Source organism: Protopterus annectens, chromosome 8.part0 (genome assembly GCF_019279795.1).
Source record: "Protopterus annectens isolate FY-2018-M chromosome 8.part0, PAN1.0, whole genome shotgun sequence".
Taxonomy (NCBI): domain Eukaryota; kingdom Metazoa; phylum Chordata; order Ceratodontiformes; family Protopteridae; genus Protopterus; species Protopterus annectens.
Window position 1 is genome coordinate 1667818425 of NC_056741.1, and position 22724 is coordinate 1667841148.

The 22724-nt window shown below is 41.5% G+C and overlaps 1 protein-coding gene across 4 annotated transcripts in view; it reads right to left on the reverse strand.

Moving 5' to 3' along the window:
- Positions 1–22724, reverse strand: part of ROBO4 (roundabout guidance receptor 4) — a 1497877-nt gene that overhangs the window by 1015794 nt on the left and 459359 nt on the right. The window lies entirely within an intron of this gene.

Sequence of the window (22724 nt, forward strand, 5' to 3'; positions counted from 1 at the left end):
AAGAGTGCCCCAGCCACTTTCCAGAGGCTGGCAGATCATATCCTAGCAGGAGCAGTAGGGTTTGCCCTTGCTTACCTAGACGATATTGCCATCTACAGCTATTCCTGGCCAGAGCACCTTCAGCATGTCAGAGAGGTGCTGAGCAGACTACAGAGGGCAGGGTTGACCATTAAGCCGAGCAAATATCAGGTGGGTATGGCAGATGTTTCCTACCTTGGACATACAGTGGGGAGTGGTAAGATAAGGCCAGAACCTGCCAAAGGGGAAGCCATTCAGGCATGGCCTGCACCTGTTACTAAAAAGCAGGCGAGGGCATGTTTAGGGACAGCAACGTACTACAGAAAGTTCATCCCCAGTTATAGTACCATAGCTGCTCCCTTCACAGACATGACAAGGAAGAACAGCCCAGATAAGGTAGTGTGGACCCCAGCATGTGAGCAGACATTCCAGAAACTTAAAGAAGCTTTGGGAGGACCCCTGTGTTAGCCAGTCCAGATTGCAGCAAAGAATTTGTTGTGCAGGTGGATGCTTCAAACCATGGGGTGGGGGCTGTACTTAGCCAGATTTCTTTAGAGGGGGAAGAGCACCCAGTGGTTTATCTCAGTTGTAGACTCCAACCGAGGGAGGAATGCTATGCAGTTGAAGAAAAGGAATGTCTAGCCATATTGTGGGCATTGCAGAAACTTCAGCCTTCTCTGTATGGAAGGAAATTCACTGTTATGACAGATCACAACCCCCCTAACATGGTTAAACAGAGCCATCCTGCAAAATGCCAAGTTGCTAACATGGTCCCTAGGGTTGCAAGCATATGATATGTCAGTGCAGCACCGCAGTGGGGTTAGCAATGCTAATGCAGATGGGCTCTCAAGACAGGGAATGGGGAAAGGCACACTCAGATAGACCTAACCCTCTCAAGCGGCATTTCTCAAGGGTCACTTGAAAAACTAGCTTGAGTTCTCTGGAGGGTGGGGGATGTGAAGACTGGTAGAGATGGGTGAATCCGCCAGCCTAGCCAGATAGAATTGTGCAGATAATTCTATCATTTGTAAATGTGAAATGTTGAATTTACAACAATGTGGCAACATCGCCATATGCTGTAAAGAAAGCTAAGCCAAGCATTTCTTGTTGGTCCTTTGAAATTAAAATTATTTCATCACTGCCTTTCATGTTTACAAGTCGGCTCCAGTCTGACAAGATGAAGGCTTCCTGCCTATTGTTTTAAGGCTAAAGTTAATGACCAGAATTTACAGGTGGAATGTCCTTTATTGCTCTAAGTGTAAAAGAATGTAAATGCAGTTTCTGTCAACCTGGTAACATCAGGAAAGTGTAAAAGATGATGTAATGTTTTAGCAGAACTGCAATTTCAATTTTAACAGTGAGAACCAGAGATTATTAAGCATTTTTGTTTTGATATCCAACTCACAGCACTGCCTTATGCTCTCTTTATGTAAGTAGTATGTTAGAACTGTGTTTTCTCCTAGAAGTAGCCAGGAATTTTAAAGATTAGACCAAGTGTTTTTCTGTGATGTCAGAACTGTACTACTGATTTATTTTAAGTATTTCTGTGTGATCTCTGAACACTCTTGACTAGCACTGACTCTATAGTAGAAAGTATTGTCTTGTGATTTTAATTATTTATTATTAAATATTTTAAAACCTTTTAACTGTGGCTGGTTTGTGTAGTAGAGATAAGTTAAGCTCTAGAGTACATTGCATATTTATATAGTTTATTGATATAAAGCCACTTTAATAAGCCTTGACTGATTAGTCACACTTACCAATTGCATAATAATATTGCACAGTAATAATTGGACACCCTTTTAAGGGCCTTTGGGTAGCTGATAATATTAGCTGGGTGGTAGCAGTAATTACTACCATATAGTCTGGGTAAAAGGGGCATAGCTGGAGAATCTGTGTCTGTGTGGTTGTGTAAACTCTTATCTCAAAGCGTGAGTGTGTGTCAGCTACTTGGGCAGGGACACTAAGCACTGGTTGGGCAGAGAGGGTGCTTGAGATTTTAGCTTTCCCAGCTAGGCTGAGATCTGGACCCTACAGCTGTGCCAGTGAGGAGCCTTATTGGGGACCTGTGGAGCAAGGGAGCGACCAGCCCTGGACTGATTGTGATCTCTGTGTGGTCTTAAGAGAAATTGCACTTTACTGTGTGTATTTGTTATGTTTTTCTCTCATATGAGACTCTGGTGTTAGTGGTGAGGATTGAGGCACCATGATTGCTGGGCCAGGGCACGGGTGTCACAACCCTCAGTCCACCTAAAGCACTAAATATCACCCTAGGTCCACCTAAATCAACAACTATCACCCTAGGTTAACCTAAAGCTCATTTTCTTTTCTTTCTACAATCATCATCATCCTTCCCTTCAATAAGACCCTCCCTAGTGATACATAAACTTCATCAACACACAGAATATTTTGTCCTAGGGGTCTAAAGATCGTTTTTTTGGTTCTTGATACATAAACCTTACCAACACTCAAAAAACGTTGTCATACGGATCACACAGAAAACTTTGTCGTATGAATCCAAAGATCGTTTTTGTGGTTCTTTACATATAAACCTCACCAACACGCAGAAAACTTTATCCTAGGGGATCTAAAGGTCATGTTTGTTACATAAACCTCTCTTAGTTCCTCTGACAATAGAAATGGACCTAGAAGAAGTCACCACAGTTTTAGACTACTGAACTGTGAAATCATTCCCTAGTCCTAAAAGATTACCGTTCACATTCAGTGTCTCACCACACACTGATTTACAGGCTACATCAGGTACTCCGTGGTTTGTGTATCCTTATTGTTGAAAACTTTAACAACTGGGAAAAGAGGACAATTAGTACTTTCTGCCTCCATTTGTATACCAACATCAACTCTGTTATACAAAGTCAGCTCCTTATCCTTAATCATAAAACATTTTGGACTAATTAAAGCAGCTTTATCTCAGCTCTACAGATCTAACAGGTAACACAAAATACATTTTATGCAAAAAAACCTTGCTGAAGTAAATCTTGGAATCAAAGTTCATCTGTTTCATCTGAATTTCCAATACAAACATAAAACAATACTTCACCTTACCTAGAACACTCCCAAACCTCCTAACATGCAAAGACACGAAAACACATCTTTTGCAGTGACATACAGACATGCCCACTCCACTCATGATTGCTCATAAACTACATGATATAAACACCTAAACAAAACCTTCTATTGCCTAACAATATCAATACCCACGCCAATGTTACTCCATTCCCATCCCTTAAAATGACTTAAGAGATAGAAAAACAAGACAATAAGAAAATAGCTGCCAGCAGTTAAAGTATTTTCCCAGCCCTAAAAAGGACTTGAGGAAAAAAAACAAGTTAACTGAACAACTCCATATGCATCCACTCATATACAGTATTATTTAAACAAAACCTTCCATTGGTTACAGCATAAACACCTGCACCTTAGGGTTGACACTCCATTCTCAGTCCTTAACAGGACTCGAAAAATAGACTATTAATGATGACTTTTTATTTCCAAAAATGGTATCCTAAAAATCCACACATTGCAGGTACATATAAAGCCCTAAAAATGACCTTGCCTATTGAGAATGGGAGACAGCACAAAGAAAAAATGAAGAGAAGAGAAATGAGAACAACAGCGGGATGGACTTCGTGCTGTCCGCCTTTGTGAATTATTATAAAGAACACGCTTTTCACAAGGTTGAAATAACCCCCTGAAAAGGAGAAACAGTATATTTAGCATGTACACTATCTTTCCTGCTGAGTTGTTAGCAAATAATGTTCCACCTGATGATATAAGATATTTTTAGCTTCTACTAGATGATTTCAGTCTGACAGGAGACAGAAATACTATTGGCATTCCAAACGTCTTCATCTAATGTATCACCATAAACAGTCTTGCTAGAATTTTGATTTGAAACCAATACACCAGGCAGCCGCAAACTGTAGAAATCTTACACAGAATAGTGCTCTGACAACAGAATCTTGACATTTTTCCATCAAAAAGACTTCTCGACCAGTGCTCTATCAGGTATAAAATACTGGCTGCCAAAAAAGCAATTACTAGAAAATGGAAATTGATATCAAAAACAACTGCAATTAAAGTGGTGAATATTTTAAATGAGAGAAAATAACTGGAAGTGGGATCTTTAGAAAAGTGAAAGAGCAAAGTACTCAGAAATGAATGAAATTTGTGTGAACAATACATTCAGAATAATGTTCAAGAGGAGGAGGAGGAGTGAGGTTTAAGAGAAGGCAAGAGTTCGGCAATTAATGTAATGTTTGAGCGAATAATAACTGTGCAATTCATGAAAATGATTAAGGTTTTGTGAAAGTTTGTTTTCTTTTTTATTGCTGTATATGTACCTAGGTCACTGTCTACAATGTAAGAATTTAATAAAAATGTTAAAAAAGATTAAAGAAACAGAGACCACAGGGGAAAAAATTCCTGTCCCTACCCATGTCACATTAGAATGTACTCTAAAAACACCTGGATAATATCATAAGGAAAACCCAAAACATAATGTCTGTCACCATATTTTATCTATAGGTTCATAGGTAGGTACTAGGCTAATGGCCCAAGGACCAAGGCAAGCTTAGCCAGCAGTGTACTGGCTTTCACCACACATGTATTGTTAAATTCCTGCCCCTCTATCAAGCAGTGCCCCAGACATAGCCCCAGGGGTGAATTTCTTATCACCCATCCACTTATCAAGGTTTTTTTTGAATAGTGCTAATGATGAGCTTTGCTTGATGTGGATGGGAATCTTGTTCCAGAGCATGGGAAGTCTCTGGGACATGAATCTATCCCTCCAGCAAGTCCTATTCATTGTTGTGATGAGGTTTAGGTCCCTAGTGTAGCTTGGGGAGATTGGGATTTCTTCAAGTGGAGCATGTCCAATATTTCTGGGTTTGACATAGCTTTGTATGTCAGGCAGAAGTCTCCTCGGGTAAGCGGTATGCAACCAAGTAGAGTTTGAGTTTCTTGAGCCAGTCAGCATAGGGCAATTGTTTGAGACAAATGATCCTCTTAGTGGGGTACTTTTGGGGCCTCTCAAGTTGTTGTAGGTGTCTTGTGAGGTACATCCCAAATGGGGCATCGTATTTAATGAGGGGTCTGATAAGTGATGATAGAGGGGAACAATGACTTCCTTATTTCTAGATGTGAACCCTTTTGTGATTAAGTGGGCCAGGCAGAAAGATTTTCTGACCACTGTGGTCATCAAAGGAGAGGTTACTATCTTATTGGGTCCCAAGGTCTCTTATCACACTTTGTGTTAGGTGAACTTCCCCCTATTTGGTAATTCATGGGTACCGTGTTTTTGCCAAACGGGATAACAATGCACTTTCTGGCATTTAGTTTGAGGTCATGATTTTGACACCAGGTGTCAGTTTCGGTGAGGCCCTTTTTCAGGATTTCTGTGTCTGTGAGGGAATTGATAATGGCACCCAGTTTGCAGTCATCTGTGAACTTGGTTAGCCATTGACCTTTAATGTTCGCTTGCACTTCAGAGAAGTATATACCGAACAGGAGGGGTTCCAGGATTGAACCCTGGGGTACTCCACTTAAAACTGGTTTTGAGTCGGATCTGGAGTCAGCAACTCTTACCATGTGGGTTCTGTCCGTGAGCCAGTTGGCCACCCATCTCGTGACATAAGTGTTTATGTTAAGGTTGGTGAGTTTATCAATGATTCCTGAATGAGGGATAGTGTCAAAGGCTTTAGCGAGGTCCAGGTAGACTGTGTGGACTACCTTGCCCTTGTCTATGGCATTTGTAACTGTTTCAAAGAAGTCTACCAGGTTTAGGAGACATGACCTACGCTTTACAAATCCGAACTGGGTAGCATCCAGAGTCTGGAGGTTACCTATATCTTTGTTTATGAGTTCCATGATGATATGCTCCATGGCCTTGCAGACCAGGCTTGTCAGGTTAATAGGTCTATAGTTTCCGGGAGTCTGTGGTGGTTCTTCCTTTGTGGAGTGGGATAACCATTACTGTGCACCATTCTGTGGGCACATAGCCTGTGGTTGAACATGGATTTTAGGTGGGGGGCTAATTAATTTTGGAGTTCATGTAAGACGCAGCCTGGGATGTTGTCTGGTCCCATGGATGCTGTGTTTTCTGCTTTAGAGAGTGCCATTTTTACCTGTGTGTTTGATTGCTGGGCCTCTACAACCATCTGGTATAGTTATGGGCTCTTTGGGGGGTGAGGTGGGAGTAAAGTTAGCACTGAACCTATCTGCCAATATGTTGGCAATATCAGTTGGCTCTGTATATTTTGTGCCATTCTGTTGTAACTCAGTGCAGATCGGGTTGTTGCCATGGAGATTCTTGACATAGCTTAAGAATGCCTTGTGGTTGTCTTTGGAATCCGTGGCAATTTTCCTTTCAAAATTAGCTTTGTAGGATTTTATGAGAGATCTTAGTTTCATACTGAGGCTTGTCAGTGAGTTCTTCCATACCTGGGTTTTTACTCTCTTTTGCAACAGTTTCTTCCTTCTGTTGTAGAGTTTGTTAATGGCAGACGACCACCAGATCGGCTTCCTTTTTTTGGAGGATAGCGTCTTAGTTTTGTTGGTGATAGCACGATCCATGCACTCATGCAGGTGCTTGTAGAGTGCATTTGTGTAGGATTCAGCAGTTGTAACAAGTGACTGAGTTATCCATCTGCAGGGGTGTCATGAAGTTGGTCACCTCAGTTTTGAGAAGTGTGAAGTTCGATTTGAAACATTTTTTTATGATGGTCTCCTTGTGTGGGGGTGGGGTTGGGATGTGGATATCTAGGTGATTAGTTTATGGTCTGATCTAACCAGCGAGGAGTTGATCTCGGGCGTTGAGCACCGGTCACCTGTGTTGGTAATGACCAGGTCCAGAATACTGTTGCCCCTGGTGGGAGTGTTGACAAGTTGATCCAGGTCGTTAGAGTTTATGAACTCCAGGAATCATTGAGACAGGGAGTTAGTACAGGAGTAGTTTTCCCAGTTAATGTTTGGGCAGTTGAAATCGCCCATTATTATGGTGTTTGGTTGGACCCTCATTTTTTTCCAATATCCCCAGGAATGAGGAGTGAGGGTCCTGGGTTAAGGTGGGGGAGCTATAACAAGCTACAATTTGGAATGCGTTTTTGCCCTGGGTTAGTTGCACTTAGATGATTTCATATTTTGCAACTAGCCTGGAGGTGTGTATGTCCTTGATGAATAAGGACACACCTCCACTCTTTGTGTTTTGGTCTGTGTTTTGTGGCCAAAACGTGTGCTATGACTTATATCCTGGTAGTGCTGGGGTGCTCATGGGAGCCCTAAACCAGGTCTCAGCCACTGCAACAGATATCGATGTTCTCCATTTTGAGGAGTGCCTCGAGTGAGTGCATTTTGAAGTTTAGACTCCTAGCATTGAGTAACATTGCCCTCGTTTTTTTGTTTCCTGTAGTTCTTATGGTGATGAGTTTGTTTTTTCAGCCTTGCTTAAAAAGGCACTATAGGGGCAGCAAGAGCCTTGGCCAATATTCTGAATCCCAGGGGTGACAGGTGCAGACCATCTCTGGCAAAGCATCGTGGCCTGTCGAGTATGTCATCTCAGGCAGACAGATACTGGATCCCCTTTGAATGATACCAGAAGCTTAGCCAATTGTTGAAGTTGATCATCTTATCCTTGTACGTGGTATCATTTTTGGTGAAGGCAGGATACTGCTCAGGGCTAGGGTCATACCTGCCTGGGCTACAAGATCGGAGAGCTCTTCCATGTTGCTTTTCATGCAGTCCAGGGAGGTACATCTCAGGTCATTTACACCAACATGGACTATGACAGAGTCATATTTGTACTTGCCTTGTAGTGACCTGAGTGCATGCGTTATGTAGCGGATTCTGGCACCCGACAAGCAGCTGACAGTAACCTTCTCTTTGTCCAGCCTGGTGAGTGGGGCATTGGTGATCCTGACTATAGAGTCACCTATCACAAGTGTGTTGGGTATGCTGTTTTGCCTTATGGGCTGTGGTTGTACGGCACATCGAGTTTGTGGGCTATGTGTTGTTTGGGTGTGTTGGTGGGAGGAGGTTGCTTGTGTGTCTACTTTGGAGGTCTCTGTTTAGGCAGATTTAGATTTTTAATCAGAGCCTTCGTATAAGTTTTGGTGTTTCTATGTGTGGGTTTTGGAGGTGTGGTTTAGTTGGTCTATGTGTTATGACTGGGGTGTTGCATGCTGTTACCTTCTCCTCTTAATTGTCTGTCCCAGTCTTGGTTGGAGAGAGCCTTGCCTCTTGATTGGCTGTATAAGTGCATCTCTCGCAAGTGTTAGTGTTTGGTGGTAGGAGGGGAGTGTTGTCTGTGTACATGCGGCAGTTGTAACATTGCCTCAGTATGCCCAAGCTCATCAGATAGGCTGGGGAGTACACTGGGAGCTGTCTCTTGGACATGCCTGAATAAGTAGGGAAGTATAAAGACTATTCTCTTCTGGCAGATGTGGGGGTTGAGTGCTTAGTGTTGCAGTAGATTTAGAACAAGTGCTGGGCTGAAAGGTGCAGGTCTGGGTGCTTTAGGCTGAAAGACTGACAAGTTCTAAGGAAAAAACTGAAGAGCAAACCTTGTCGAGCCAGGAATGGTTAACCCCAGCTAACCGGCGTTGCACAGTCCGCAAAAATGTGCAAAAGCGGGTTTTTATAACAGGAAGATTAATGGGATAGAAATTAGCCCAAAATGGCCAATAAACTACAAATTCCGAGCTGAAAACCACTCCTCCAGGGACAGATGGCTGCTCAAAGCTCCCCACTCTCACTGGTGAACAGAGAAATGTCCTTCTATCCAAGTAAGGTATGGGCCAGCACAGAAACTACAATACAGCCCTGGATTCAGCAAACTCTGAAAACTCGACTCTACTAGCTTCAGAAAGGCAGGAAACAAGTATATGATAGCTTTTTTTTGTTTTTGTTTTTTTTTGTTTTATAAGCTGGAAAATAAAAAAATGTGAATTTCGGTCCACATACTTCCCTTAATACAAGTATACAGCCTTTCTTTTCCTATGTTCAAAAGACTCAGATGCATCCATTCTCTTCATAATTTTGCATCTTTTAACATCTTCCATCCTCATCATTTAAAGTCACAATTAAATTTATAGATAAAGACAATGTCCATGTTAACTAATGAAAAGGGCTGTACATTTTTGAGAACAAGTAGCATACTGTGAATAATCTACTGGGAAATGTGCACAAAAATAAATATTTGACTGTATATGAAGTTGTGGCACCTACTCCTCTCCCCAACCTTATGATTCGGACATCCAATAACTTAGGGGTGGGGTTATTAAACAAAACAACAATAACAGGACATTTCTCTGGACCTAAAAAACACAAAATTGTACTCGCCCATAATAGCTCAAATTGCACCTGTTTTAATTTAGGAAGCAATCTAATGCACAGTTAACAAATATCATGACAGAGACTTCTACACCATTTATTAACAAGGGAACAATGACTATCACTAAACATACAGCTAATATTAACAGTGAATATGGGAATAAAAGCCAGTCCTTTTGCTTTCATTTTTTTCTGCATTTGTCTTAATTCCTTTTTGCATTTATGAACTCTTGAAACAATAATGACCTATTTTTCTATTGTTGCATGAATCTACGCTGCCATTCCCCATCCTCTCTGACCTGAGGACATCATGTTTGTTAGCAGAAATGGAATCTGGAGTAGGCAACAAGTGTGCAGGCTCCTCAGTAAATGAGTTGTAGGAGTAAGACAAATGACAGGACTACTTGATCTTACAGAAGGAACATCTGGCTGAACAACTAAAGAAGATGGTAAAGAAATGCAATCAAAGCAAATTGGTGGTTGATATGATAGTGGTATAATGGTTAAGGTGTTTAACTCACTGACAAGCTGCAGTGTTTGATTTTCACCTTTGGGAGGGAAATTGACTAGGTTTAGAATTCTTCATTAAGGCAGCTAGCCTAGCAATTAGCTATGAACTTATAAAACCATGAATCTAAGGGAAAATGAAAATTGAGAGGGACCAAAGGTGGAGGTGTTTCAATTTACATGAAAAATAAATATACCTCAAGGCTGGTGAAACAGAACAAAGCACTCGAGCTTCTCCACATTCAAATCACCACAGGCAAAATCCAGTAGTGCTTCTTTGTAAGTTATAGCCCCCCCCCCCCCCCCCCTATATGACCTAGGAAGCCCATACCATGTATTTAAACTTATTGTAAACACTCACCATCCAACCTAATGCTATATTCATGGGCGACTTTAATTACCTCACTATTAACTGGGAATCATATACAACACCAAATGTGCAGGCACAGAGATGCCTGGATTTTGTAAACATAAACTCCCTGGACCAGGCTGTCAATACACCAACAAGGGATGCAACCTGGTTCCCACTAATTTATTTTATTTATTTTTTATTTTACATTTGTTTACCGGGATTGTCCGACTGGACCAGGTAGATTTACGGTTGATGCCCGGGCCTTCATTAAGGCAGCTAGCCTAGCAATTAGCTGTGAACTTATAAAACCATGAATCTAAGGGAAAATGAAAATTGAGAGGGACTAAAGGTGGAGGTGTTTCAATTTACATGAAAAATAAATATACCTCAAGGCTGGTCAAACAGAACAAAGCACTCAAGCTTCTCCACAATTACTAACAACAAACAGAATAGAAAAACGATAATACAGTGGTATCAGACAGGCATCATTATTTAAGAATTGAGAGCAAGCTCTCCTTTTGCTTAATCCAGTTTGATAAACAAAAAAAAAACAATAGACCAATAGAATAATACAGTCAGATATAGTTATTACACCAACTGCAGTAAGTAACAACATGGTTAGCAAAGAAAAGTGTGAACTGGGGGTAGGGTATTATAGCCGTGGTACTTTAGTATGGTTAACAGTAGGAAGGCTGCATAGCAAGGAAGGTGACGAAGGGAAGAATGAACTTTTAAGTAATGCAAGGACATGCTAGGTGTTTATAAGATGTGCTTTGAGGGACGTTTTGAAGAGTATGGTAGAGGATGCAGAGGTTAGTGAAGACGGAAGGTTATTGCAGGTTTTAGCTATCATGTGTGAGTATAATGCTTTCACATTATTATTAGCTTTAGAGATACATAGTAGTGTTTTGTCAGTAGAATGTAGAAGACGATTAGCTTTGTGGTGAGTGAGGAGTTGATTGAGGGCTGGGGTCTTGTCTGGGTATTTCAGGATGTTATAAGTAGTGACTAGTTAGTGGTAACTGAGTAGTTGAAGAAGTTCTAGCCATTGCAGGTTTCTTAGAGCTTGACAGTGATATGCCAAGACATATCTAACTAAGTGGGTAAAACTTGGAACCTTACCTAAGAACTATGTCTTCCCTTATTTAAAAAAGGCCTCAAAAATACTTAAGGGCTAACTGTCTCTGTCCATGCCTAAACCCTGACTAACTCAATTTAACATTTATGGTCTTTTCTTAGCTAGCAGAATATCAGCAAGCAGATACTCAACCCATCTGATGTGTTATACCTTAATGCACAGTTATGCCTGCTGAGTTTAACATTTCTCTATACTGTCTTTGCCCTAATGTGCTCTAAATTTGTGTACTGGTCTTATTTGTTCTCTCACTCTATTAACATTTTTCATATGTATTAGTGTTCCTACTGTGGTGAACTATCTGATATACTATATCTATCTCCTTTGCTCTCTTGGAATATTATTGTACTGTTACTACTATTATAAATTGTATTATTGTGGAGCTTTTCTCCCCGGGCCTCCGCTGAAAGTGGATATGTATCCAGTCGGACTATCCCGGTCAACATGTATCCAGTCGGACTATCCCGGTCAACAAATGTAAAATGAATAAATAAATGTGACAAGTGAGTGCTGCACACCACCTAGTGTAATATCTTCTCTGTTAAGATCAGGGCAAACATAATGGTCTCTTTTGAAGTAAAAATAAAACCTGGAATCCCAGATAACTCGGGAATATTCAGAAACTATTCTAAGGCTAACCTCCTACTATTAAGTGATATCCTGGTGAAGTTTCCAGCTCCCATAACTCCTGAGAACACTGCTGCCTATGCAGAACTGTTCACAGAAACCCTGTACAAGCATGTTAATAGCTGCATAGAGGCAGCTGTACCCACCAGGAAGAAGTACAGAACTAACTCAAAAAACAAGCCACGCTGGTGGAATCACAACATTAATAGACTGTATAACAGGAGGAAAGAAAAATCATGGCAAAAATTAGGAGGTGCAGCACCCAGCAGGATAAAAGCACTCTCATCAAACAAAACAAACAACTCAGAGGACAAATAAAGTCTACCAAAGCCAAATTTGAGGTAAGTTTGGCCTCCTGGGATAAAGTGTATCAAAGCCATATCTGAGGTAAATTTACCCTCCCAGGCCATGGGCAACGACAAGGCATTCTTTAGCTATGTCCACAACCACAAAGGCAATACATAATTGTGTGCAGAGGTCATTGTAAATGGAGCCACCTATACTGAGCAAGAAGATATAGCAGACTTACTGGCTGACAAATTTAGCTCCAACTTTACCCCTCTCTCTTCCACAACCTTCCCTCAGGAAATGCCATCCAATACAACTCCCGCTGCTTTCACTAAGGAACAGGTCCTTAATGCTCTTTCTCTAAGACCATAAACACTGCATCAATGGGCCCAGGCAATATCCCAGGATGCCTTCTAAATAGCATAAGACATAATCTGTCAGGCCGTCTAGAATTGCTATTTAACTGTAGCCTCCTAACAGATTTCATACTGCATGAATAGCGAATAGCAACAGTCATCCCTTTGCACAAAGGTGGGCCATCTACAGACCCTTGAAACTACAGACCCATTAAGTCTCATATGCAAAGCCATGGAAAGAATTATCATGGAAATGATCAAGAATGACACAGGAACCCTTCAGACACTGGACTCAACCCAGTTTGGTTTCATCAAGGGCAAGTCATGCCTAGTCAACCTGGTGGACTTCTTTGAGAAGATCACCTAAGCAATGGATGAGGGTGAAATGGTTCACATTGCCTACTTTGACCTGTCCAAGGCATTTGATACAATCTCTTAATTGGGCATTGTTGGCAAACTTAAGTGGTTAGGTATAAACCCTTATGTCACCCAGTGGATAGCCAGCTGGCTCACAGACAGGACCCAGGAAGTTAGAATTGGGGAGACCACCTCTACAAAGAGGCTAGTCACAAGTGGAGTCCCTGGAACTGCTGCTTTTTGGCATTTAGCTCTCTGAAGTCAAGGCCAATGTCAATAGCCTCTGTCTGGCTACATTTGCAGATGACTACACATTAGAAGCTGTTACTGAATCACCCACTGACACAAACAATTGGTGCCAGAGCCACGGACTAAAACTAAATGCCAAGAAATGTATAATAGTATTCTTTGGGAAGGCATCCACCCCTGGTAACTATCATATTGACAACACAACCAGTAGTCAGAGACTCTGGGACACACACAGACAGTAATAGTTTCATAGTTTCATAGTATAGTACTAGGCTATCTGCCCTGGGGCATTTGTAAGCCTAGCCATAGTGATGTGGCTTTTGCTACCCCATGAAATGGTACAAAAATGTACAGAATAAATCTAGAATACTGTGCCTCTGTTTAGTAGTCACACAATGAAGGTCCCCTTATATAATAGAATTAGATTACTGTGCCCCTGTCTAGCAGTGACACAGATGTGACCCCTGGGGTAAACTTACGATCTCCCATCCACTCATCAAGATTTCTCTTGAAGAGAGTCAGTGAGGGGCTCTGCCTAATATGAACTGAGATCCTGTTCCAAAGCATGGGAAGCCTCTGGGTTATGAATCTATCCCTCCAGCATGTCCTATTCATACTTGTGCCGAGGTTTAAGTCTTTAGCTCTCGTGGCCCTGATGGATTTGGATTTTTTGAGGTGGAGCATGTCCATCAGATCCTGATTGGACATGGCCTTGTACGTCAGGCAGAAATCACCTCTGAGCAGGCGGTATGCTACTGAACAGAGCTGAAGTTTATTTAGTCTGGCAGAATAAGACATATGTTGGAGACCCTTGATCCTTTTGGTGAGGTACTTTTGTGGTCTCTCCAGCTGTTGCAAATGCCGGGTGAGGTACATACCAAATGGGGCATTGTACTCAATCATGGGTCTGATGAGGGAGGAATATAGGGGTACAATGACATCCTTGGATCTGGATGTGAATCCCTTCATGATGAGATGTGCAAGGTAGAATGTTTTTCTAACCACTTTGGCAACGTGGGTGTCAAATGAGAGGTTGCTGTCTACTTGGGTCGCTAGGTCTCTGATTATTTTTTCCGTACTCAGTGGGTTGCTGTCTATGTGATAATTTGTGGGTACTTTGTTTTTTACAAAAGGGATGACTATACATTTTTTGGCATTTAGTTTAAGGCCATGACTACGGCACCAGTTATCCGTTTCAGTGAGGCCTTTTTGTAGGATGTGTGTGTCTGCTGGAGTATCGACTATGGCACCTAGTTTGCAGTCATCTGCGAACTTTGTCAGCCACAGCCCTCCCATGTTTGCTTTAACATCTGAGAAATAAATGCCGAACAAGAGGGATCCCAGGACAGATCCCTGTGGGACACCACTTGTGACTGGCTTTGAGTCTGACATTGCTCCAGCGATTTTAACTTTATGGGTTCTGTCCTTTAGCCAGTTTGCAACCCATCTAGTGACATAAGGGTTTACTTTTAAGCTGTTTAGCTTATCTATGATGCCTGAGTGGGGTATTGTGTCGAAGGCCTTAGCCAAGTCCAGGTATACTGTATGGACTGCTTTGCCCTCATCAATGGCTCTAGTGACTGTTTCGAAAAAGTCAACCAGGTTTAAAAGGCAGGATCTGCCCTTTACAAAGCCGAACTGGGTGGGGTCAAGTGTCTGTAGGTCCCCTATGTCTCTGTTTATGAGTTCCATAATGATTCTTTCCATAGCTTTGCAGACCAGGCTAGTTAAGCTTATGGGGCGGTAGTTTCCAGGGTCTGTAGAGGCACCCCCCTTGTGGAGTGGGACCACTGTTGCTGTACACCAGTGTTCAGGTACATATCCCGAAGTAAGGCTAATGTTAAATAGCTTTTTTATGTGTGGGTTTAGCTCCTCTTGGAGTTCATGTAACACGCACCCCGGGATACCGTCAGGTCCCATTGATGCTGTGTTTTTTGCTTTGTTTAGGGCGGTTCTCACTTGGACATCTGAGATGACAGGGAGATTACATTCAGCTGGGATAAGTATTTCTTCTTTGGGGGTGAAGGAGGGGAGAAATTTGCACTGAACCTGTCAGCCAGAATGTTAGCAATATCTGTGGGTTCAGTGTATTTTTTGTTGTTGTGAACCAACTCTGAGCATATCTGAGGGTTTCCACCCAGGTTTCTAACATAGCTGAAGAAGGCTTTGTGGTTATCTTTAGTGTCCTTAGCAATTTTTCTCTCAAAGTTTGCCTTGGATGTTTTTATGAGAGAACGTAGTTTTCTGCTAATGTTGATCAGAGATGTCTTCCCTTCATGGGATTTCGCTCTGACGTGCAGTAGCTTCCTTCTGTTGTTATACAATTTGTTTATGGCTGAGGTCCACCAGACAGGATGCTTACATTTGGTGGAGAGGGACTTGGATTTGTTTGGGATTGCATGATCCATGCATTCTTGGAGATGTCCATAGAAAGCATTTGTGAAGGATTCGCATTGTGGGATGTGGTATCCACTGGCACAGTGGGCTTAAAGGATACCATCTCAGTCTTAAGAAGAGTGAAGTCTGCTTTTGAGAAGTTTTTCACTGTGGTCTTTTGTGCTGGGGTGGAGGTGGGATATGTATATCCAGGGTGATTAGTTTGTGGTCAGATCTCACTAGTGTGGGGTATACTTCCTGTGTGGAGCATTTTGTCCCCATGTTTGTGATGATCAGGTCTAGTATATTATCTCCCTAGTGGGAGAGGTGACTAGTTGTTCCAGTGCATTTGAATTTATGAATTCCAGGAACCTTTGGGTTAGGGTATTAGGGCTAGAATAATGTACCCAATCTATGTTTGGGCAGTTGAAGTCTCCCAGTATGATGGTATTTTGTGATACATTCATATCCTCCAATGTCTTCAGGAAGGCTGAGTGGGGTTCTTGAGATTGGGAGGGTGGTCTGTAACATGCTACCAGTTGTATAGCAGTTTTGCCTATGGTTAGTTGCACCTGTATGGTCCCTGATGCTTCATGTGTTGCTACTAACCTGGAGGTGTGGGTGTCCTTTATGAATATGGACACTCCCCTCCTTTGTGGTTCAGCCCGGGTTTTGGGGCCGAAAAGCATGATACGAGGTATAGCCTGGTAGCGCTGGGGTGCTCTCAGGAGCCTTGAACCAGGTTTCAGTTACTGCACAGACGTCGATGTTCTCCATGCTGAGGAGTGCATCAAGCGCCTGCATCTTAAGATTTAGACTTCTGGCATTGAGCAGCATTACCCTTAGTTTTTTTCCAGTTTTGTTTTCTAAGGAGGTGGGTTTGTCTTTTGAGCCTTGTCTAAAAAAGGCACTATGGGGGTGGCAAGAGCCTTAGCCAATATCCGGAAGCCCAGTGATGACAGGTGTAAGCCATCCCTTGAGAAGCAGCGTGGCTTGTCCAACATATCATCCCAGGCAGACAGACATTTGACCTTTGACCATCATGTGTCTACATTAGTGAGGAAATCATTTTATGTTGTCCAACTTATAAACAAAGGTATGCCATCTAGGTCCAAGGAAGTCATTGTTCCACTGTATTCTGCATTCATCAAGCCTATCATTGAGTATAATACACCTTTTGGTATGTACCTAACCAGGCATGTTCAACAAGTGGAATGTCCACAGAGGTTCCTCACTAAAAGAATACAGGGCACAAGTAACATGTCATATGCAGACCGGCTCAAGGCCCTAGCCTGGTATTCTGTCTCCTACAGGCTGTTGAGGGGAGATCTATGCCTGGTATGCAAGGTATTGTCACATCCTACTCTGATACTCTTGCATATCTGCAAAAAAACAGCATCAGAATTACCCATTCTAAATACATAAACCTTCCACATGATATAAACAGAGTCTGCTGGAGAGACAGGTATGTATCCTAGAGACTACCCCTTCTCTGAAACAGAGTCCTCATCCATGTGAAGCAGAGTTCCTCCCTAACCCAATTCAAGTGTAACTTTACAATTGGGTGGGGAACAGGAAATTCATCCTTGGTTTGGCACCTATATCTCTAACAGAGACAGGCAGCCTGTATGTAAATGGTTCATCTCCCAGGACCCTGATTGTAAATGTTTCACCTCCCGTCCCCTGCTTACACGTATCAAGGGTACCAGAACTTGTCAGAGATTTGCAATGTCTGGCTAGGCATACAAAGGCCCTTGTGGTTGTTAGCCTAGTAAATCCCTATGAACCTATTTCTTTATAGTGTGCTATTTCTCAGTACATTGAGGACAACTTTTCTGCGGACAGGAATCGGTTAAATGGTCCAGTTGCCCAACATATTTGAGAATAGCCCTATAATCACCTATATAGCAAATACTAGGTAAATGTACAATTTCAGTATTTGTGATGTGTAACACATCCCTTGCTCCCACTCTTCCAACATTTGCGTCTAGTGTTTTAGCAATACTAGTAACTAAAGCACAGTGTGTATGTAAATATGCTTCAACACCTTTACAAATATTGTCAGTTATATACTGCAACAGAATTGTTTTCTTGGCTTGAAAATGTACTTCAGACATAACATAGTTTTTTTCCAGAACAGAACATTCTTAGTTGTATTAAATATGTTATTTATTTATTTGACATTAGCTTATTGGAAAAATCTGACCGGATGGAAAGCCTATTTTCAGTGGAGGCCTGGGGAGAAAACCTCCAAAACAAGTTAGCAATCACACAATATTTACAAGTAAAGTAGTTGAAGTTCCATGAAGAGGCATAGTATACATAGAGATAGTTACAAATTCTTAAAAACTCTTAGTCTTAACCAGTCTTATACATATAAAGGATAATTTAAAGTTTCTGATAGTACTGTATTTCAGCTTTGATGATTTAGGTAGAGATACCCATTGGATTTTGTTTATATACAATCACTGTGTAAGGTATTATAGATGTGTTGATTTATGTAGAACAGTTTATTTCTATAAGAAGGAATAATTAGAAGGGCAAAAAGGAGAGGTGTTGTGTAAGGCAGGAACATTTGCATAATAAAGGCATATTTAGTGGGGAAAAAAGACAGAAAGATGCTGTGTAAGACAGAAAAGGAGGTGCTAAGGGAGATGTGTTAGTAGAGGTAAGGAAAGGTAGACAGGTGTCAGTAGAAGTGATAAAGGAGAGCATGGGTAAGAAGAAATGGTGTTAAAGGTGCCGGGGTACAGGGGAAGGGAGTAGTTAGGGGTATATAGATATACAGATGGCAATTATTAGATAGGAGTGATAGAACAGAGTAGGACACTGTGGGTACTAAAGCCTATGGTAAAATCTGTCAATCAGGAAGTAGAGTTATAGGTGTGAGAGCAAAGACTACAATTCCCTACTCAAAGTAATGGAATTGAAATGGCAGATATTATTAAAGGCAGACACCCTGCCAGGACTAAATGGAAACCTGAACATAAGGTGTGCCCTGAAATGGAAGCGGTAACAGTAAGTAATGCCCACTAACCTAATAAATGTTAACGAACGAAAGCACTCAAAAGATTAACAAAGTCTCCAATCTCCTTTTTTTCCCATTGCTCAAAAAGGTTTATGTTTTCCATAGAGGTACAATATACCTCCTGAAACTTTTTTCATATTATTAGATTTAGTTGAGTCATAGTAGATTTTTGTGATAAGATCTTAAGAGTCTTTTGTTGGAGTGGGGTTGTAGATTTTGTAGTGCTGGATACTTCTTAGGTTGGTATATCACAGTATGGGTAAGTTGTAAGTTGGTTGAAGGTTAAGAGATTTCATAGTTCTAACCAGTTTAGTTGCTGATGTGCAGTGCAGTGGTGGGATCTATAAGGTGAGTTAGTGGCAGATCTAGCAGTCTTGCTGTAGCAGAGTTCAAGTTTGGCTAGGTCTGTTTTCTTGAGGTTAGTGAAAATTGGAGAGGCTTATAGTAGGGTAAATAATAGGTGGGACCTGGCAATAGATATTTTAGTGGGATTGGTGAGGTATGGTTTGATTCTGTATAGAGAGTTGAGTTTTATGTGAACTTTTTTAGTGATTAGAGATAGATGTTTGTCAAATTTCAAGTAAGTATCAATAGTGACACTGAATAGTTTTGTGTGAGATACATTATCTTTTTTGGTATTGTTTGATGAGTAGATGGGGAAGGAGGATGGGCATTCAGGGGGTTTACTATTTGAGAAGAGCATTACTTTAGTTTTATTGGGGTTAAGTATTAATTGTGAGTTAGACAGCCAGAAGTCTACAGCAGAGAAGGATTGTTGGGTTATTTCTTGGAGTTGTGGGAGGGAGGGTGCAGCACAGATGAGTGTGGAGTCATCTGCAATATGTACGATAGTGGCAAGGTGAGTAGTGGTATTGTATTTGTTGGTGAAGATGGTGAAAAAGGAGTGGACCTAGGATTGAACCCTGTGAAAGGCTGACTGTGACAGGTAACCAATGAGAGATCACATTGGCATTTGGCAGCTTGTTGCTGGTCAGACAGGTAATTTTGGAACAATACAAGGGTAGTTTGGCTTAGTTTTAGGGATGAGAGTTCACTGAGAATTTTTTGATGAGAGATGGTGTCAAATGTTTTGGAAAAGTCTTGAAAGATGAAAGATACTAGTTGCTCATTATTTTTTAATTGGTTGATTGTATTGGTGAAACCTAAAAGGGCGGTAGGTAGTGATACTGTGGTTGAGTTGAAAGCCGTGTTGGGTATTGGTTAGCACACTGCTGAATAAGAGGTAGTTCATAAGTTGTGAGTGAATACACCTTTCTAGAATTTTGGATAGCAGTGATAAAATTGCTATTGGTCTGTAATTAGAGAATTCTGAAGAGGTGCTACCTTTATGAAATGGGATGATGTAAGATATTTTCCATATTTTGGGAAGATATTGTTCTTTGACTGAAGGATTTTTTTTTAACATGGAGACAGGATAGGATAGAGCACCAGCAGCCAGCTTCAGATATTCCATAGTCAGTTTGTCAGCAGAAGGGATGTGGGTTTAAGTTTGTATAGCATTTTCTTGATAGTGCTGGTTTGGATGGGCTTGAGGGAGAAAGTAAGGGTAGTTTCCTCAGTTTCTGTGGGTATGGATACTGAGAAGTTGTCCAGGCAGTTATTGAAGCATAAGTAAGGTTCTTTTTGGGTTGTCCTTCTGGAGTAGAGGCACAGAAAAATGGCTCACATTCATACTGCTTTGTGCACTGACATTCTCCTCAGAAAAACTCTCTGAAGCAAAAGAATCAACAGGAAAGTGGACATTTTTGATCTGCAACAGCATCCCTGTCAGCCATGACTAATTGGCAGGTTCTTCCTCATCCGGTATTTGTACCAAGTATTCATCAAGCAAAGCTCCAAAAATAACAGTCCTAACAGAAACAGAAACAGCATGATCCAAATAAACAGAAACAGCTTGATCCAAAGCAACAGAGACAGCATGATCTATAAAAACAGAAACAGCGTGATCCAAAGCAACAGAAACAGCGTGATCCAAAGCAACAGAAACAACATAAAAGCAACAGAAACAGCATGATCCAAAGCAACAGAGGCAGCGTGATCCAAAGCAACAGAGACAGCATGATCCAAGGCAACTGAGACAGCATGATCCAAGGCAACTGAGACAACGTGATCCATAGAAACAGAAACAGCGTGATCCAAAGCAATAGAAACAGCATGATCCAAAGCAATAGAAACAGCGTGATCCAAAGCAACAGAAACAACGTAAAAGCAACAGAAACAGCATGATCCAAAGCAACAGAGGCAGCGTGATCCAAAGCAACAGAGACAGCGTGATCCAAGGCAACTGAGACAGCATGATCCAAGGCAACTGAGACAGCGTGATCCAAGGCAACTGGGACAGCATGATCCAAGGCAACAAGAACATTTTCAGATACAGAAGCCTATACCATGTTAGGTACAGCCCTTTCCAACTCCGTCAGGGAGAGAGGAAAGGGCTATACCATGCTAGGTACAGCCCTTTCCTTTCCTCTCTCCCTAATGGAGTTGGAAAGGGCTGTACCTGACATGGTATAGCCCTTTCCTCTCTCCCTGATGGAGTTGGAAAGGGCTATACCATGTTAGGTACAGCCCTTTCCAACTCCATCAGGGAGAGAGGTCTCCATCTCTAACTACTGACAAAGGGTATCCTTGCCAAATTTCCAATAGTCAGTATGAATGCCAGCTTGGGATTCCCCTGAAAAGAGGCTGTTGGCCTATTGGACCTAACATGAACAACAAAATATTTCCTTTCCTTGAAGCCTTTTTTTGGTTCTGGCCCTCAACTTCCAACCGTGAGTGGGGAATGCAAAGTGGAAGCACTGCTCAAGCCAACAAATGACGTTGCTACAGGTCTGCTTGTATATTACATTTACTCTTGTGGTTTGCTGAACCAGTTAAGTTATTAAATTAATATTACTCTGGAAGGGAAAGTAGTTGGTACTTTGGACAGCACCACAGTATAAAACTGTTCCCATACCTATATGACTGGCAACGTTCTGTTCAATAACATTACATGTAAGAGTATAATAGGTGGGCAGAAAGAAGCTTAACTGAGTTGACCGGGTAAAACTTTTAACACAGTCAAAGGCCTAGAAAAAAACATTTATTTCATTGGTTCATAAACTGTCTTGAGGTAGATCATGTTGCAAACAAAAGTAAACTACATTAAAGAGGATGAAATCTGACAGAGAATGAGTCAAGTGTCAAAAGCATTTTAAGACAAAAAACTAAAGTCATCTGAGTCACCATTGGTGAAATATGGCTAAAGGATTAATGAAGTATGTTAAAGTACTACGCTCAATAGCTCTCAAGTGATGATAGTAAGACAGTGCTGTCTGCCTTCAGGCAAATGGCATACTGCATGTGCAACTGCATAAAGTAGAAAACTTAATTTCTGATGCAGTTAAATGGTGTTTGCAATTATTGTACAGGGTTAATGTACTCAGCTGTTAATGAGCTGCGTCCTGTACCCAAGGTACAGAGTTTCATTCCTTCTACTTCCATTTAACTACTGTGTGACTATGAGAAAGTCACATCACCAGATGGTGTTCCTAGGTCATTCTTGTAAAGGGGCTTGTGTGTCCAATTAACGTATTTAAAGTATTGAAGTAGCTTACTCAGTCAACAAATATATAAAATAAAAATACATTATTAAAAAGAGGCTTAGCCTGAAACCTGAAAGGCTGTCCAGTAATACACCTTGATGGAGACTGTGTGTATAAACCCCTGGAAAAAGTTGTTGTTGTTCTACACCCCTGAGGAATGCTGGTGTGGTTATACACCCATGGCAGCTACTGGTGTAGTAATACATCCCTGATAGATGTTAGTATGGTTATACACCCCTGAGGAATGCTGGCGTGGTTATACACCCCTGATGGCTGTTGGTGTGGTCATACACCCATGGCGGCTGCTGGTGTAGTAATACATCCCTGATAGATGTTAGTATGGTTATACACCCCTGAGGAATGCTGGTGTGGTTATATACCCATGGCAGTTGCTGGTGTGGTTATATACCTGTCATATGTTGCTGTAGTTATACACCCCTCTGATGCATGTTAGTGTGGTCATATATCCCTGATGGATGCTGGT